The sequence below is a fragment of the Cherax quadricarinatus genome, chromosome 54 (genome assembly GCF_038502225.1).
Source record: "Cherax quadricarinatus isolate ZL_2023a chromosome 54, ASM3850222v1, whole genome shotgun sequence".
NCBI classification, from domain to species: Eukaryota; Metazoa; Arthropoda; class Malacostraca; order Decapoda; family Parastacidae; genus Cherax; species Cherax quadricarinatus.
Window position 1 is genome coordinate 17,712,464 of NC_091345.1, and position 15,537 is coordinate 17,728,000.

Consider the following 15,537-nt stretch of genomic DNA (forward strand, 5'->3'; position numbering starts at 1 on the left):
TCTTTTGGCTTTACAAGTTGCTCCATAAACATGCTTATCTACCTTCATGCCGTCATACTGAGTGATAGATCTACCACACAGGCTTCTAACTCCATTCCAGTGACATCCACTTCTATTATTTACTTCTCTCCTAATAGTATTCCTAATGCTAGACACAGGTGTGCTATAATTATATCTTGCATCTTTCTTTAGGGCACTTTAGGTAGCTCATTAACTTTATCATGGAGTAATTTACTATGTGAAAGAATCCATAGGAATTTTACATTAATTATATTTGAGTGGTGACAGAATCGATAATAGGATAATTAAATCAAGGCACAGCGCCCTCCATTCTTGTAAAAGAAAATATACAAACAGAATGCCAAGTGTGTAGAGGAGAAAACTTGTGATAAATTCCTTGTTTGTGTTGATGCTGAAAGTGTGTGTGTGTGTGTGTGTGTGTGTGTGTGTGTGTGTGTGTGTGTGTGTGTGTGTCCATTACCGCAGCTTGAGAAAGCTCCTGAAAAGCGAAACGTTGCCACTATAATAAATAGTCGTAGCTAACAGCCTCACCACCACCACCACAACAACAACTACTACTACTAACAGCCTCACCACCACCACAACAACTATTAACAGCCTCACCACCACCACAACATCAACAAAAACAACTACTAACAGCCTCACCACCACCACAACCACCACCACAACAACAGTAAGTACTAATAGCTTCACCACCACCACCACAACAACAATAATAACAGCAACTACTAACAGCCTCACCACCACCACCACCACAACAACAACAACAACTACTACTACAACTACTACTACTACTACTACTACTACTACTACTACTACTAACAGCCTCACCACCACTATAACAACAACTACTAAGAGCCTCACCACGACCACCACCACAGCAATAACAACGGAAACTACTAACAGCCTCACCACCACCACCACCACCACCACCACAATACCACCACCACCACCACAATACCACCACCACCACCACACCACCACCACCACCACATTACCACCATAACATACCACCACCACCATAACATACCACCACCACCATAACATACCACCACTACCACCACATCTCCACCACTGCTGCCCACCGCCACACCACCACAATCACCACCACCACCACCACCCTCAACATACCACCACCGCCACCCTCAACATACCACCACCACCAACACATCACTACCACTACCACCGACGCACCACCACCACACCACCACCACCACCACCACCACCACCACACCACCACCACACCACCAACACACCACCACCACACCACCACCACACCACCAACACACCACCACCACACCACCACCACACCACCACCACACCACCAACACATCACCATCACCAACACACCACCACCACCAACACACCACCACCACACCACCAACACGCCACCACCACCAACACACCACCACCACCAACACATTACCACCGACACACCACCACTACCGCACCACCTCCACACCACCACCACCACACCACCAACACACCACCACCACACCACCAGCACACCACCACCACCACACCACCACCACCACACCACCTCCACACCACCTCCACCACCCCACCACCACCACCATCACACCACCACCTCCACCATCACACCACCTCCACCACACCACCTCCACACCACCATCACACCACCTCCATCACACCACCACCTCCACCACACCACCACCACACCACCACCTCCACCACACCTCCACCACACCACCACCACACCACTACCACACCACCACCACCACCACACTACCACCTCCACACCACCACCACCACACTACCACCTCCACACCACCATCACACTACCACCTCCACACCACCATCACACTACCACCTCCACACCACCACCACACTACCACCTCCACACCACCATCACACTACCACCTCCACACCACCATCACACTACCACCTCCACACCAGCACCACCACACCAACACCACCACCACCACCACACTACCACCTCCACACCAACACCACCACACCAACACCACCACCACCACCACACTACCACCTCCACACCACCACACTACCACCTCCACACCACCACCACCACACTACCACCTACACACCACACCACCACCACCACACTACCACCTACACACCACACCACGACCACCACACCACCTCCATACCACCACCACCGACACACCACCACATCACCACCACACTACCACCTCCACACCACCACCACACTACCACTGACACACCACACCACGACCTCCACACCACTACACCACGGCCTCCACACCACCACGACCTCCACACCACCACCACCACCACACTACCACCTCCACACCACACCACGACCTCCATACCACCACCACCACACCACCACCACCACCACACTACCACCGACGCACCACACCACGACCTCCACACCACCACACCACCTCCACACCACGACCACCACACCACCTCCACACCACCACCACTACCACCGACACACCACACCACCACCTCCACACCACCACCACCACCACACTACCACTGACACACCACACCACGACCTCCACACCACGACCTCTACACCACCACGACCTCCACACCACCTCCACACCACCACACCACGACCTCACCACGACCTCCACGCCACCTCCACACCACCACCACACCACCACCACCACACTACCACCTCCGCACCACACCACGACCTCCACACCACCACCGACAACCAAAAACAACACGGGCAAGAAAATTCGTCTGGGAATGTGACTTAGGACCGGTCAGCGGTGAGCTCAGACCTTATACATCTAACATACCCCAATGTCCCGCTCTGGCTTCTTCATTCTGGAGGTGCCTACACCTTCTTTCACCAGGAAACCCTTCTAGGGAGGCTCTCATCCACGTGTGTTTGTCAAGACTCAGCTCCTGGCCTCGTCTCCTACACACACACACACACACACACACACACACACACACACACACACACACACACACACACACACACACACACACACACACACACACACACACACACACCACTGATCTGTCTCACTGATTCCTGGCCTCTTTGCTTGGTCGTACCTGCAGTGTCGGAGTTTGCCTCTAACACTGCCTGGTCGCCGATGAAGGGTTCTTGGTACAAGGGGCAGGAGCTCAACAGGCGCTTCATCAACTCATTGGTGAGCGAAACGTTTAACAATAAAAAAAATTAAACGTTGGAGGTGTATCTGATTTATACATTTGTGTATAATATATACCAATAACTATATAAATTGCCCATAATTTGTGTATTCACTTTATTATTATTATTATTATTATTATTATTATTATTATTATTATTGTTGTTATTGTGTTACATGTCTTGACAAACTCACACTATGTTAGGTGTTGCCTTCCAAGTTCGTATAGCTAATGTAATCCAGGTTAACTATATAAACTAATTTATGCTGGGTTAACCTTGCATAGGATAAGTGATACACTTTTAATTTAGGCGTTGACCGTGCAGAAGTTAACCCAGTGGGACGCCTGCAAGATCGTAACTGCTTATCTGGCTGATGGGTTAACAAACACTGTCCCGGGATAAGGTGTGTCCACGCCGCGTTCTCTCTTGGTATCGTGCTGTACCCTGACGTTAACAGTGGCTTCGTAACTTGCTACACCCCGACGTTAACAGTGGCTCAGTAACTTGTTGTACCCTGACTTTAACAGTGGCTCCGTAACTTGCTACACCCCGACGTTAACAGTGGCTCCGTAACTTGTTGTACCCTGACTTTAACAGTGGGTCCGTAACTTGCTACACCCCGACGTTAATAGTGGCTCAGTAATTTACTGTACCCTGACGTTAACAGTGGCTCAGTAACTTGCTGTACCCCGACGTTAACAGTGGCTCAGTAACTTACTGGACCCTGACGTTAACAGTGGCTCAGTAACTTACTGTACCCTGACGTTAACAGTGGCTCCGTAACTTGCTGTACCCCTACGTTAACAGTGACTCAGTAACTTACTGTACCCTGACGTTAACAGTGGCTACGTAACTTACTGTACCCTGACGTTAACAGTGGCTCCGTAACTTACTGTACCCTGACGTTAACAGTGGCTCAGTAACTTACTTGACCCCGACGTTAACAGTGGCTCAGTAACTTGCTGTACCCCGACGTTAACAGTGGCTCAGTAACTTACTGGACCCTGACGTTAACAGTGGCTCAGTAACTTACTGTACCCTGACGTTAACAGTGGCTCCGTAACTTGCTGTACCCCTACGTTAACAGTGGCTCAGTAACTTACTGTACCCTGACGTTAACAGTGGCTACGTAACTTACTGTACCCTGACGTTAACAGTGGCTCCGTAACTTACTGTACCCTGACGTTAACAGTGGCTCAGTAACTTACTTGACCCCGACGTTAACAGTGGCTCAGTAACTTGCTGTACCCCGACGTTAACAGTGGCTCAGTAACTTACTGTACCCTGACGTTGACAGTTATACGTAACGTGCTCAGTACTGTTGACAGTGCCTTATCATCATCTTATATCCTGCTGTTAGCAGATAATTGGTAACTTGCTCCCGTGGTTACGTATTGTAAAATGACGTGTTGACGTGTTGCAAGCTGCTGCGTTGACGTGTTTCAAGCTGCCGTATTGACGTGATGCAACCTGCCGTGTTGACATGGTATAATCTGTTCTTGCATGTTGCATGGGGGGGCGGGGGTAGGCATTCGCGCAGTATCTAGGGGGTGCACCTGCAATAGTGCCAAGCAAGATGATTCCACTCTGATTGCTTCTCTCCAAGCTGATAACCACCTGTTTATACTTAAGAAATGTGCTTGTTAAGAGGGTTGTGTGTGTGTGTGTGTACTCACCTAGTTGAGGTTGCAGGGGTCGAGTCCAAGCTCCTGGCCCCGCCTCTTCACTGGTCGCTACTAGGTCACTCTCCCTGAACCATGAGCTTTATCGTACCTCTGCTTAAAGCTATGTATGGATCCTGACTCCACTACATCGCTTCCCAAACTATTCCACTTCCTGACTACTCTGTGGCTGAAGAAATACTTCCTAACATCCCTTTGATTCATCTGTGTCTTCAACTTCCAACTGTGTCCCCTTGTTACTGTGTCCAGTCTCTGGAACACCCTGTCTTTGTCCACCTTGTCAATTCCTCTCAGTATTTTGTAAGTCGTTATCATGTCCCCCCTATCTCTCCTGTCCTCCAGTGTCGTCAGGTTGATTTCCCTTAACCTCTCCTCATAGGACATACCTCTTAGCTCTGGGACTAGTCTTGTTGCAAACCTTTGCACTTTCTCTAGTTTCTTTACATGCTTGGCTAGGTGTGGGTTCCAAACTGGTGCCGCATACTCCAATATGGGCCTAACGTACACGGTGTACAGGGTCCTGAACGATTCCTTATTAAGATGTCGGAATGCTGTTCTGAGGTTTGCCAGGCGCCCATATGCTGCAGCAGTTATTTGGTTGATGTGCGCTTCAGGAGATGTGCCTGGTGTTATACTCACCCCAAGATCTTTTTCCTTGAGTGATGTTTGTAGTCTCTGACCCCCTAGACTGTACTCCATCTGCGGTCTTCTTTGCCCTTCCCCAATCCTCATGACTTTGCACTTGGTGGGATTGAACTCCAGGAGCCAGTTGCTGGACCAGGTCTGCAGCCTGTCCAGATCCCTTTGTATTTCTGTCTGGTCTTCGATCGAATGAACTCTTCTCATCAACTTCACGTCATCTGCAAACAGTGACACCTCGGAGTTTATTCCTTCCGTCATGTCATTCACAAATACCAGAAACAGCACTGGTCCTAGGACGGACCCCTGTGGGACCCCGCTGGTCACAGGTGCCCACTCTGACACCTCGCCTCGTACCATTACTCGCTGCTGTCTTCCTGACAAGTATTCCCTGTGTGTGTGTGTGTGTGTGTGTGTGTGTGTGTGTGTGTGTGTGTGTGTGTGTGTGTGTGTGTGTGTGTGTGTGTGTGTGTGTGTGTGTGCGCACTCACCTATTTGTGGTTGCAGGGGTCGATTCACAGCTCCTGGCCCCGCCTCTTGGCCGTGTGTGTGTGTGTGTGTGTGTGTGTGTGTGTGTGTGTGTGTGTGTGTGTGTGTGTGTGTGTGTGTGTGTGTGTGCGCGCGCGCGCTCATCATGTTGTGTTTACGGAAGTCGTGTCTTCGTAAAAATATTTCTGGCGTCTTGGGCCCTGTAATACTTAATCTTAAAACTGTGTATGAAGCTCACCTCTAAGGTCCAGTTTACTCTACTTCCTACTGCCCTCAGACGTATGAAGACCTTCCCATGACGAATTTGTTTCTCTCCCTCATTTATTCACCCTTATTCTTGGTCCTCGCATTTCAAACACTGTTCTTATCCAGCCTCCAGAGTCTTGTATGTATCTGGTATGTTGCAATCATATGTCTCCTAGTGCTCCTTTCTTCTAGAGACGTCGGTTTTAGTTCCTTTATTTTCTGGAAAGTGTGCATGTCCGGGCTATGATGCCAGGTGTGTCAGCTGGGAAGGGTGCATGTCTGAGCTGTGATGCCAGGTGTGTCAGCTGGGAAGGGTGCATGTCTGAGCTGTGATGCCAGGTGTGTCAGCTGGGAAGGGTGCATGTCTGAGCTGTGATGCCAGGTGTGTCAGCTGGGAAGGGTGCATGTCTGAGCTGTGATGCCAGGTGTGTCAGCTGGGAAGGGTGCATGTCTGAGCTATGATGCCAGGTGTGTCAGCTGGGAAGGGTGCATGTCTGAGCGGTGATGCCAGGTGTGTCAGCTGGGAAGGGTGCATGTCTGAGCTGTGATGTCAGGTGTGTCAGCTGGGAAGGGTGCATGTCTGAGCTGTGATGCCAGGTGTGTCAGCTGGGAAGGGTGCATGTCTGAGCTGTGATGTCAGGTGTGTCAGCTTGGATGGTGCATGTCTGAGCTGTGATGTCAGGTGTGTCAGCTGGGAAGGGTGCATGTCTGAGCTGTGATGTCAGGTGTGTCAGCTTGGATGGTGCATGTCTGAGCTGTGATGCCAGGTGTGTCAGCTGGGAAGGGTGCATGTCTGAGCTGTGATGCCAGGTGTGTCAGCTGGCAAGGGTGCATGTCTGAGCTGTGATGTCAGGTGTGTCAGCTTGGATGGTGCATGTCTGAGCTGTGATGTCAGGTGTGTCAGCTGGGAAGGGTGCATGTCTGAGCTGTGATGTCAGGTGTGTCAGCTTGGATGGTGCATGTCTGGGCTATGATGTCAGATGTGTCAGCTGGGATGGTGCATGTCTGGGCTATGATGTCAGGTGTGTCAGCTGGGAAGGGTGCATGTCTGAGCTGTGATGTCAGGTGTGTCAGCTGGGAAGGGTGCATGTCTGAGCTGTGATGTCAGGTGTGTCAGCTTGGATGGTGCATGTCTGGGCTATGATGTCAGATGTGTCAGCTTGGATGGTGCATGTCTGGGCTATGATGTCAGATGTGTCAGCTGGGATGGTGCATGTCTGGGCTATGATGTCAGATGTGTCAGCTGGGATGGTGCATGTCTGGGCTATGATGTCAGATGTGTCAGCTGGGATGGTGCATGTCTGGGCTATGATGTCAGGTGTCAGCTGGGATGGTGCATGTCTGGGCTATGATGTCAGATGTGTCAGCTGGGATGGTGCATGTCTGGGCTGTGATGTCAGGTGTGTCAGCTGGGATGGTGCATGTCTGGGCTGTGATGTCAGGTGTGTCAGCTGGGATGGTGCATGTCTGGGCTGTGATGTCAGGTGTGTCAGCTGGGATGGTGCATGTCTGGGCTATGATGTCAGGTGTGTCAGCTGGGATGGTGCATGTCTGGGCTATGATGTCAGGTGTGTCAGCTGGGATGGTGCATGTCTGGGCTATGATGTCAGGTGTGTCAGCTGGGATGGTGCATGTCTGGGCTATGATGTCAGGTGTGTCAGCTGGGATGGTGCATGTCTGGGCTATGATGTCAGGTGTGTCAGCTGGGATGGTGCATGTCTGGGCTATGATGTCAGGTGTGTCAGCTGGGATGGTGCATGTCTGGGCTGTGATGTCAGGTGTGTCAGCTGGGATGGTGCATGTCTGGGCTGTGATGTCAGGTGTCAGCTGGGATGGTGCATGTCTGGGCTGTGATGTCAGGTGTGTCAGCTGGGATGGTGCATGTCTGGGCTGTGATGTCAGGTGTGTCAGCTGGGATGGTGCATGTCTGGGCTATGATGTCAGGTGTGTCAGCTGGGATGGTGCATGTCTGGGCTATGATGTCAGGTGTGTCAGCTGGGATGGTGCATGTCTGGGCTGTGATGTCAGGTGTGTCAGCTGGGATGGTGCATGTCTGGGCTATGATGTCAGGTGTGTCAGCTTGGATGGTGCATGTCTGGGCTATGATGTCAGGTGTGTCAGCTGGGATGGTGCATGTCTGGGCTATGATGTCAGGTGTGTCAGCTGGGATGGTGCATGTCTGGGCTATGATGTCAGATGTGTCAGCTGGGATGGTGCATGTCTGGGCTATGATGTCAGATGTGTCAGCTGGGATGGTGCATGTCTGGGCTATGATGTCAGATGTGTCAGCTGGGATGGTGCATGTCTGGGCTGTGATGTCAGGTGTGTCAGCTGGGATGGTGCATGTCTGGGCTATGATGTCAGGTGTGTCAGCTGGGATGGTGCATGTCTGGGCTGTGATGTCAGGTGTGTCAGCTGGGATGGTGCATGTCTGGGCTATGATGTCAGGTGTGTCAGCTGGGATGGTGCATGTCTGGGCTATGATGTCAGGTGTGTCAGCTGGGATGGTGCATGTCTGGGCTATGATGTCAGGTGTGTCAGCTGGGATGGTGCATGTCTGGGCTATGATGTCAGGTGTGTCAGCTGGGATGGTGCATGTCTGGGCTATGATGTCAGGTGTGTCAGCTGGGATGGTGCATGTCTGGGCTATGATGTCAGGTGTGTCAGCTGGGATGGTGCATGTCTGGGCTATGATGTCAGGTGTGTCAGCTGGGATGGTGCATGTCTGGGCTATGATGTCAGATGTGTCAGCTGGGGTGGTGCATGTCTGGGCTATGATGTCAGATGTGTCAGCTGGGATGGGGCATGTCTGGGCTGTGATGTCAGGTGTGTCAGCTGGGATGGTGCATGTCTGGGCTATGATGTCAGGTGTGTCAGCTATGATGGTGCATGTCTGGGCTGTGATGTCAGGTGTGTCAGCTGGGATGGTGCATGTCTGGGCTATGATGTCAGGTGTGTCAGCTGGGATGGTGCATGTCTGGGCTATGATTTCAGGTGTGTCAGCTGGGATGGTGCATGTCTGGGCTGTGATGTCAGGTGTGTCAGCTGGGATGGTGCATGTCTGGGCTATGATGTCAGGTGTGTCAGCTGGGATGGTGCATGTCTGGGCTATGATGTCAGGTGTGTCAGCTGGGATGGTGCATGTCTGGGCTATGATGTCAGGTGTGTCAGCTGGGATGGTGCATGTCTGGGCTGTGATGTCAGGTGTGTCAGCTGGGATAGTGCATGTCTGGGCTATGATGTCAGGTGTGTCAGCTGGGATGGTGCATGTCTGGGCTATGATGTCAGGTGTGTCAGCTGGGATGGTGCATGTCTGGGCTATGATGTCAGATGTGTCAGCTGGGATGGTGCATGTCTGGGCTATGATGTCAGGTGTGTCAGCTGGGATGGTGCATGTCTGGGCTATGATGTCAGATGTGTCAGCTTGGATGGTGCATGTCTGGGCTATGATGTCAGGTGTGTCAGCTGGGATGGTGCATGTCTGGGCTATGATGTCAGATGTGTCAGCTTGGGTGGTGCATGTCTGGGCTATGATGTCAGGTGTGTCAGCTGGGATGGTGCATGTCTGGGCTATGATGTCAGGTGTGTCAGCTGGGATGGTGCATGTCTGGGCTATGATGTCAGGTGTGTTAGCTGGGATGGTGCATGTCTGGGCTATGATGTCAGGTGTGTCAGCTGGGATGGTGCATGTCTGGGCTATGATGTCAGGTGTGTCAGCTGGGATGGTGCATGTCTGGGCTATGATGTCAGGTGTGTCAGCTGGGATGGTGCATGTCTGGGCTATGATGTCAGGTGTGTCAGCTGGGATGGTGCATGTCTGGGCTATGATGTCAGATGTGTCAGCTGGGATGGTGCATGTCTGGGCTATGATGTCAGGTGTGTCAGCTGGGATGGTGCATGTCTGGGCTATGATGTCAGGTGTGTCAGCTGGGATGGTGCATGTCTGGGCTATGATGTCAGGTGTGTCAGCTGGGATGGTGCATGTCTGGGCTATGATGTCAGGTGTGTCAGCTGGGCTGTGTTGCTCACCTAGACACCTGGCCAAGCAATAGTCATAAATAACATTAAGACATTTACTGAGGATTTACAGAGGATCACCAGCATCTTCCCTTTGTTACTCCGCTTCACCCTCCCCCTACCCCTCCCCTTCCTCACTCACCCCCTGACCCCTCCCCTTCCTCACTCACCCCCTGACCCCTCCCCTTCCTCACTCACCCCCTGACCCCTCCCCTTCCTCACTCACCCCCTGACCCCTCCCCTTCCTCACTCACCCCCTGACCCCTCCCCTTCCTCACTCACCCCCTGACCCCTCCCCTTCCTCACTCACCCCCTGACCCCTCCCCTTCCTCACTCACCCCCTGACCCCTCCCCTTCCTCACTCACCCCCTGACCCCTCCCCTTCCTCACTCACCCCCTGACCCCTCCCCTTCCTCACTCACCCCCTGACCCCTCCCCTTCCTCACTCACCCCCTGACCCCTCCCCTTCCTCACTCACCCTCTGACCCCTCCCCTTCCTCACACCCCCTGACCCCTCCCCTTCCTCACTCACCCCCTGACCCCCCCCCTTCCTCACTCACCCCCTGACCCCTCCCCTTCCTCACTCACCCCCTGACCCCTCCCCTTCCTCACTCACCCCCTGACCCCCTCCCCTTCCTCACTCACCCCCTGACCCCTCCCCTTCCTCACTCACCCCCTGACCCCTCCCCTTCCTCACTCACCTCCTGACCCCCCCCCTTCCTCACTCACCCCCTGACCCCTCCCCTTCCTCACTCACCCCCTGACCCCTCCCCTTCCTCACTCACCCCCTGACCCCTCCCCTTCCTCACTCACCCCCTGACTCACCCCCTGACCCCCCCCTTCCTCACTCACCCCCTGACCCCTCCCCTTCCTCCTTGACCCCTCACCTTCCTCCCTAACCCCCTGACCCCTCCCCTTCCTCACTCACCCCCTGACCCCTCCCCTTCCTCACTCACCCCCTGACCCCTCCCCTTCCTCACTCACCCCCTGACCCCTCCCCTTCCTCTCTCACCCCCTGACCCCCCCTCCCTCTACCATTCACCTGTCACCCCCCTCTCCCACACTCACTCGCCAGCCCCTCTCCACACTCACCCGTCATCTCCTCTCCCACACTTACCTGTTATCCCCTCTCCCACACTCACCCGTCATCCCCTCTCCCACACTCACCCGTCATCCCCTCTCCCACACTCACCCGTCATCCCCTCTCCCACACTCACCCGTCATCCCCTCTCCCACACACACCCGTCATACCCTCTCCCACACTCACCCGTCAGCCCCTCTCCCACACTTACCTGTTATCCCCTCTCCCACACTCACCCGTTATCCCCTCTCCCACACTCACCCGTCATCCCCTCTCCCACACTCACCCGTCATCCCCTCTCCCACACTCACCCGTTATCCCCTCTCCCACACTCACCCGTCATACCCTCTCCCACACTCACCCGTCAGCCCCTCTCCCACACTTACCTGTTATCCCCTCTCCCACACTCACCCGTCATGCCCTCTCCCACACTCACCCGTCATCCCCTCTCCCACACTCACCCGTCATCCCCTCTCCCACACTCACCCGTTATCCCCTCTCCCACACTCACCCGTCATACCCTCTCCCACACTCACCCGTCAGCCCCTCTCCCACACTTACCTGCTATCCCCTCTCCCACACTCACCCGTCAGCCCCTCTCCCACACTTACCTGTTATCCCCTCTCCCACACTCACCCGTTATCCCCTCTCCCACACTCACCCGTCATCCCCTTTCCCACACTCACCCGTCATCCCCTCTCCCACACTCACCCGTCATCCCCTCTCCCACACTCACCCGTCATCCCCTCTTCCACACTCACCCGTCATCCCTTCTCCCACACTCGCCCGTCAGCCCCTCTCCCACACTCACTTGGCACCGCCTCTCCCACACTCACTTGGCACCCCCTCCACAACACTCACTTGTCATCCCCTCTCCCACTCTCCTGTTATCCCCTCTCCCACACTCACCTGTCATCCCCTCTCCCACACTCACCTGTCATCACCTCTCCCACACTCACCGGTCATCCCCTCTCCCACTCACGTGTCACCTTTCTCCAGTGTTAAGTTGTGTTAAGTTAGTGTGGGTTGTACTCTAGGAAAGGGGGATACACGAAGGATACCTGAAAGAGGTTTTTTGGGGTCAACGTCCATGCTGCCTGGTCCCAGACCAGGCCTCTTGGCGGATCAAGACTTGATTATCCAGACTACCTGGTGCCTACCTGGAGGGTATTCCGGGGATCAACGCTCCCCCGCGGCCCTGTCTACGACCAGGCCTCCCGGTGGATCAGGCCCTGATCAACCAGGCTATTACTGCTGGCCGCACGTTGTCCAACATACGAACCACAGCCCGGCTGATCCGGCACCGACTTTAAGTATCTGTCCAACTCCCTCTTGAAGGCAGCCAGGGGTCTATTGATAATTCCCCGTATGCCTGGTGGGAGGCTGTTGAACAGTCTTGGGCCTCGGACATTTATTGTTTTTTCTCTTAGTGTACCAATGGCGCCCCTACTTTTCATTGGGCGTATTTTGCACCGCCTGCCCAGTCACTTGCTTTCGTAGGGAGTGATTTCTGTGTGCAGATTAGGGACCATACCTTCTAGGATTTTTCAAGTGTAGATTATGATGCATCTCGCCTGTGTTCCAGTGAGTACAAGTCTAAGTGCTTCCAAACGTTCCCAGTAGTTAAGGTGTTTGACGGAATTTATATGTGGAGTAAAGGTTCTTTGTACATTCTCTAGATCAACAATTTTACCTTCTTTGAACGGAGATGTCAATGTACAGCAGTATTCCAGCCTAGAGAGAAGTGATTTAAAAATGCTGTTACTGCTGGCCATACGCAGTCCAACGTAGGAACCACAGCTCGACTAGTTATGAGCTGTCTCGTGGAACTTATCATGCTCCTCCTTGAAGTCAGCAGAGATTTATTGGCAATTTCCCTTGTACACGAAGGGAGGGCGTTGAAAAGTCGGGGTCTTCTTGACACTCGTAGCGTTCTCTCTCTCTCTCTCTCTCTCTCTCTCTCTCTCTCTCTCTCTCTCTCTCTCTCTCTCTCTCTCTCTCTCTCTCTCTCTCTCTCTCTCTCTCTCTCTCTCTCTCTCTCTCTCTCTCTGCACTCACCCGTCCCTCTCTTGTTTACTATACCGTTTGCCAAGTCTGGTTTCATACGAAGTGCTTTCATTGGGCAGGTTTTTGACCAATTTCTCCAAGATTTTCCAGGTGTAAATTATGATGTTCCTTTCTCGCCAATGTTTCAAGGCCATACGCAGGGGACTTAAGCGTTCCCAGTACTTCAGATATTTGAATGTACTAAATACAGGTAGTGAAGGTTCTTTGTACAAGTTGTGCGTTGTGTTGCTGTGGGTTGTGATTCATCGAGGGTTTGTTGTGGGTTGTGGTCTATTGGGAGTAGTGCGGGTTGTGTTGCTGTGACTGTTGATTTTCTGTGAATTATGTTGTGTTGTCGTGGTTTGTTTTGTGTAGAATTGTTGGTTGTGTAGTGTACGTGTTGGTTGTGTTGGTTTTTGGTTATGTAGATGTTGGCTGTGTTTGATGTTGGGGCAGCAGGAAGGGTGCCAAGGCGTCGTCGTGAGACATGACGCTTCTTACTGAGTTCAAACTGGTTTGTGTCGGATAGACCGGCAGTCTTTGTTGCCTCTCCTTACACATGCTAATGTTCCCCTTGCTTCTTAATCTCCTCTTCTCTTTCTTCCGCTTTCCCCTGTATCATCAGCTATCACATCATGGTCACACGTGTCCTCGTGTGTCACATGCGTCACTGTGAGTGTCACTCCAAGATCACCCATGTGCCATACCTTTCTAATGTTTGACGTTACTTGTGGCCAATTACACAACCTCTTACGTGGTTTGTAATCATCTTGCCTCGTTAATTCTCTCTCTATATTCTTTCATCTCTGTGGTTTAACGAGTGAGCTTATGTTTTACACCATCGGCCCTTCAGAAAGCTAAACAAGGTATCATGGTGCTTCATCAAGACGTGATACAAATTCGTTTTGTCTTATAATTAGATGTATGTATCATGATCATTTTCAAGGAATGATACACATGTGTTGTAATGCTTACATTATTTGATGTTAGGGTCTTTTAATGTTCACTCTTAGGATTTTTATAATAATGGATGCCTCTCATTGTCTAAAAACTGAGATAATGTACAGACTTTCCGTTGTAATAATCAGTGTTATTGCCTCTGTGTTATTTAATAATAATGTATGATAGGTCTGATATTTCATAATGAGTGGTGCGAATATTATTGGTGCTCTTTTGCACCACTGGAGGACCTCCATCCTCCTCCATACTCGCTCAGAGGCCATACCTTTGCTACTCTGGCAGTCAGGTCCTGGGCCAGGCAGGTCAGGAAATGCTGTTTTCTGGCTTGTAGGGCAAAACACCTTACGTTGACGGTCCAATTCCGACCGAAACGTCGTCAAAAGTTGTATTCTTCTATGTGCAGGTATTTGTGTATACTGTACAGTCATTTTCGAGACTTGGATTGTCTGAGCAGTGTCTTTTGTGCTGATTCTGTCCTCTGTGCGTACTGTCGTTATGACTACATTGTTGAACATGGCCTCTTAGAGAAAGGGTTGTCACTTTGAATTGTGTTTATAAAACACTGCTACACTAAATGACCAAATGGTTATAACTGACCATAAATTTTAAAGGGGTGGACCCTCAAGCCAGCGGAAGACCTCGGTCAAATGACCGAAAGCTCCAACGGCGGGTTATCATCTGACTAAGACCCGCGTCAGGAAACACTTGTCCTGTTTCCTGACGAACCTTACCTAACCTAACTGCTACACTTTCACGAGCACACATCTTGTCATGGTTGAACACAGGTTAGGTCGTGTGTGGTTTGCTTTTACCACATTGTTGCTGTGAAGAGGTTTGAGACTAGTCTTTTGATGAATTTGTCCTCTTAAGATAGACTGTGTGCTTAGGTGGAGTACAGTATGCCTTGGGAATTAAGTATCAGAGATTGTCTGGTGTTCATTCAGTCTGAAGAAGAGGTGAGTGGGCTTAGTACTTGCCCAGTTTAGTGAACTGTGCTTATACGAGGATTGAGTCGACTTTACTTCTGAATGCCTTAGTGCCCACACACACACTGTAATTAACTTAATATTTGACTAGATTTGCAACTGTAAACACACACACACACACACACACACACACACACACACACACACACACACACGATCGCTGTGTGTTCACTAGTGAGCTTTTCACACCTGGTTATCTGTGCTAGTCTTAATATTTTTGTGTGATGTATCTTGTATATAATTAGTCCA

The 15,537-nt window shown here is 51.7% G+C and overlaps 1 protein-coding gene across 2 annotated transcripts in view; it reads left to right on the top strand.

The window, feature by feature from the left end:
• The window catches only part of LOC128699158 (mothers against decapentaplegic homolog 3), a 504,184-nt gene that overhangs the window by 200,001 nt on the left and 288,646 nt on the right, over positions 1-15,537 (top strand). The gene's annotated exons all lie outside the window — the stretch shown is intronic.